Source organism: Corvus kubaryi, unplaced genomic scaffold, assembly GCF_017639235.1.
Source record: "Corvus kubaryi isolate FWS band 111438036 unplaced genomic scaffold, C.kubaryi_AGA036_p1.0 70, whole genome shotgun sequence".
NCBI lineage: Eukaryota > Metazoa > Chordata > Aves > Passeriformes > Corvidae > Corvus > Corvus kubaryi.
In genome coordinates this window covers 1,767,867-1,772,193 of record NW_024582058.1, presented here as the reverse complement: position 1 = coordinate 1,772,193, position 4,327 = coordinate 1,767,867, and the positions used below count along the sequence as shown (strand labels likewise).

Below are 4,327 nucleotides of genomic sequence, written 5' to 3'. Positions count from 1 at the left end.
TCAGTGAGAAGCATCAGATCCAGGATCTGGAGGGGGAAAGTGCAGGGGATGCTCAAAGAGCTGGGATATCTCATGCATGTGCATGAAATAAAATTGCTTGTCTTAGTCCCAAAAGCAAGGACGGGGTCAGGACAGAGGCAGCACTGTAACCCATATGACACTCTCCAACCCAGAGGCTGCAGCAGTCTGCAGCTCCTCCAGCAGCTCCCACGTCCTGCACAGCTCCATGTAAAAGGCAGTTGTGTAGCAATCACCACTGCACGTGCAGCAGAAGCAGAGAAACAGGGGGGTGCCTGGAGCCAAAGGTGCTGTCTGACAGTCTCGGTCCAAGTCAAGCCATGGTACTCTTACACCATGGATGTACACCTTGGTGATGAAGGTTCAGAGACTCCTCAACCTCCTGTGAGGTCTCCTGGCCTCACAGCCAGCTCTGATCAGAGAGATTCCTGTGTGTCCTCCCTGGCTCTGAGAAAAAACGGCATTAAAGGAAAGCTGGGGCCAGCGCACACTTCAACATGGTGAAAGCTCTCATTGTACTGTACTTGTAGGTAGGTAACTAATTTTTATTTTTTCCAAAAATAAGCTTCTGACTTAGAGATTTATACTAAATCAGAAGCTATACAGTAAATTGTCTTGGGTGGGTTTATTTTTTGGAGAAGCCCAGTTGCTGTAACCAAGCTGATACTTACTCGCACTGGTTGAAGAGCACAGGGCAGCAGATTCCATCAATGGATGTGTGTGCTGAGGGGTCCAGCTCAGTATTTGGATGTAAAGATGCTTTTTCATTTTAGAGATACTTACATTTAGGGTAGCAGACTCAGCACTAGCCAAGCCACTTTCGTGGTGACTAATGTAGGAAGGAGCTAATGCAGAAAACACAATTCAGGTGGGGAAAGGAGCCCTTGGGTGAGAGGAATGGCCAGAGGAAGTGACTGGCAGGTGATGGCATAAATAGGGTGTAGAGCAAGGGAGCAGGAGGGTGGGAAAGTAAACAGGAATTTCTGATGTCCATCCTATTCCTGCCTACACTCCTTACCATGGTCTCCTCCTTGTTACAGGTTTGTTATCTCAGTGCCTGTGGGCAGGGCAGCAGTCCCTGGCTGCCATACCTTGGGGAGGTAGTTCTGCTGTTTCAGCTTTCTTGGCAGCATTCTGAAGTTGGTGGTGTTTGCAGACCTTCTCCAAGCTGAGCTCCTGATCTTCCCTGCCAACCAAATGTGCCTATGGATCTCACCAAGACCAGGTATATCGATCTAATAGGACTGATTTATTGGTTTGGGTTTTTTCTTCTTTCTTGACCTCAATAGAGCTTATTGATGTATCTGTTCGGCCTTGATTTTATCGAAGGTTGCGTACCTGAGCACAGCTTAAAAACAGCCATAGTGCTTTTTCTTTCCTTGTTTCACGTTCTTGTTGGCCTGACAGTGCCAAAGCCACACAGGGATTGGGGACAACACAGGGCCTGAACCTTCAAGGGCAGGAACAGATAATCAGCTCATCAAGGTAAAGGCCTGTGCAGATCTAATTACTCTCTGGCTTGCACTGCAGAGATGTTATTTACCTCTGCTGATGACACACAGGAGGGAACAATCTTTCTCCCTCTTTAATAGCTCAATGCTTCTACACAAACAACAGCAACCAGCAGTAAAATTGTCTCCTTGCCAGTAAGGTCAGTAGCTGCAGCTCCCAGTTCACAGGGGAGAACGTGCAGGAACATACCATTTCTGTGAGGTCACTCTTCACCCTCGAAGTGGCATTGAACTGCCTGCATGGGGTCTCTGCCAGGTGGGGAGAGAGAGGCTCTTTCATGATGCCAAAAATGTACTCTAGCCTTTACACCAAGTATTTGAGTAACACCAGGGTTGAACTAGGGAGACAGCAGGAGGACAACCAGAGTGACCTAATATGAAATAATCTCCTCTGCTTTACTTGGGGTTTTCTTTGTTAGCATTCAGATAAGACTTTAATTAAGGTTTTCATTTATTACCTATTGGTCTTTGATATTTACCCACGGTGGTTTTTTTTTTTTTTTTGATTGATTTGATCTTGCTAGATAGGAATTAAATGCACAATTAGTCTTAAGTTAGCTGAAACTGAATAGTTCAGTTAATGAATGATTTGCTGACAATACTAATTGCTCAGGTTGCTGATAGACTCCAGGAACCACCGTGAGACAAACTGATATATTATAACAGGTGTCTGAAACTGGCAGATGTTTAGGGAGAAGGAGCAGATAAGCGGGTTCAGGGAATTCCAGAAAAAGTTAACCTTTCTCCTTTCTGGGCCACGCAGGCCTTGCCTGAGGCATCAGTGCTAGAAAAATGAGGCCACTGTAAGATTTGTTGTCTCAGTACAGCATTTTTTAGTGCCAGCCACAAAAGGTAGGTGTGTGAGCATGGGCAGCCTGGAGTGTTTAATTGCCTCCGAGCCGGGCTCCCGCACCCTTGTGGGGAAGCGCTTCCCCAGATGTGTTAAGTGGTGTCTTTCCCGATGTGTGACACAGGGAGGATGCAGCGGGAGCAGGACTGCAGCACGTGATTGTGTGTGCAAGGGAAGGGCCAGCGGAGCACAGCTTTGCTTCTCATTTTATCCCTACACAAAACACCTCCTGGGACCATCGTTTCTGGTGACTCCATCCTGCGGAGCAACAGCAAAACAAGCACCTACGTGCCTGCCAGGAGGTGCAAGCCAGCCAGGACTCGGAAGAAAAACGGGTGAGGGGATGTGTGTGTGTGAGAAGGAGACAAAAGTTTCAGTTGTTTCAATCCCAGCTGATTTCCCTTTAAAAAAAATCCCAACTTCTATTCTCTCTTTCCTGCCTGTTTCCCCTAGACAGAGTTATCTTTTCTTTACCAGTTTTCCTCCTTCACAGGTCCACTTTTGTTTCTTTTTGGTACTGCAAGAAGAGGAAGAAAAGAAAGTATCCCAGAGGAAATGAAGGAGAAATTAATGAGCACAACCTGAAAAAGATTTTAATTCCTTTATCACTACCTAAAAAGCAGAAAATGGTTTTAAAGTAACTTTTATAATACAGAAGTCATTCAAAGAAATTTTTTCTAAATATGCCTACCAGGTCAAGCAATTGCTTCTGTGTCTGTTGTGCAAGTGAATGAGTAACAATGAGATGGTAAAAACTGGATGCTGTCATAATTAAAAATAATAATAATAATTTCAGTCACATCACTTTTTGCTTTTGTACAGCTTCTTGCTTCCTCACTATGATGCTGAGCACCAGCTTTATTGCTGCCTCCTGCACTTTGGGTTCAAAGGTGTGTTGCTGGATTAGCAGGGATTAGATTGGCTGGTGCTCTGAGCAACCTGGTCTGGTGGAAGGTGTCCCTGCCCCTGGCGGGGGGGTTGGAACAAGATGGGCTTGAAGCTCCCTTCCAACCAAACAAGTTCAGTCATTCTATGATTAAAGCATTTGGCCCTGAACACTGAGCCAGGGAGCAGCAGGGGCTGCTTAACCCCACAAGGAAGCAGCACTTGTTGATGGAGGCAGCCAAACCATCACCCAGCATCCTTGCCCTACAAGGGAAAAACAGACATTTCATGTAGTTTGAGCTTTTTTTCCTTTCTCCACAGGATTGGTGAGGATGGAAGAAGGGAGCAGGTGGGGATGCCAGGGGTGAGCTTCATCTGCCACAGGAGGGAGAAGTTGGGACCATGCCCAAAGGAAAGGTGAAGCTCAACCAGGAGGGCTTCTGAGGGTACCATTCTCCGAATGGGAAGGCACGTCATTCCAACAGTCAGAAAGGATCTGGTTGAAGGGCTAAAATGAAAAGCTGTGTATTGCTGAAAATGCAGAGTCTCAGCTTTCCTGTGACATGCAGGATTCATTTCTGGGCCTTGCGGTTCATGAGATAATGGACTGCGTAACTGTTCCTCATCACTGTGACTAACGGCCCCTTTTTGGCACACGTCCTGGAACTCAAAGCAGTGTAATTTTTATTTCTGGATATCACAACTAATTATTCTATTATAACTGGCTGTAATGTTACAACTAACATTATTCATCTGAGCCCTGGTTATCCTTTCCCTTTTATAAATCCTGTTTCTTCACAGATTAAATTTTGAGGCTATTAACACTTTGATTATGGTCTAGTCATATTAAATTATCCCTTGGTAGTAAGGTTGTCCTGTCAACCACTATGATACCCACAATTAATTGAAAAGATAACTGGTAGCTTGATGCAAAGGCTGAGCTGAAGTAGGGTAGCAACCCCCAGGGAGTCTGGTGCAGGCTCAGGTGTGCCCTCCCTCCTTCCTTGCAAAGAGGCTGGAGACAAAATGGAGTCAGGCTATAAATGGGAACAGGATTTAGGCT

At 45.7% G+C, this 4,327-nt stretch overlaps 1 long non-coding RNA gene across 1 annotated transcript; it reads left to right on the top strand.

Annotated features, from left to right (window-relative positions):
- The first annotated feature begins 987 nt into the window (after window positions 1-987).
- On the top strand, window positions 988-4,094 carry LOC121674753. The gene is made up of 3 exons (XR_006019818.1): window positions 988-1,243; window positions 2,504-2,714; window positions 3,586-4,094. It is a non-coding gene; the product is annotated as an uncharacterized LOC121674753 (long non-coding RNA).
- Window positions 4,095-4,327: the final 233 nt, after the last annotated feature.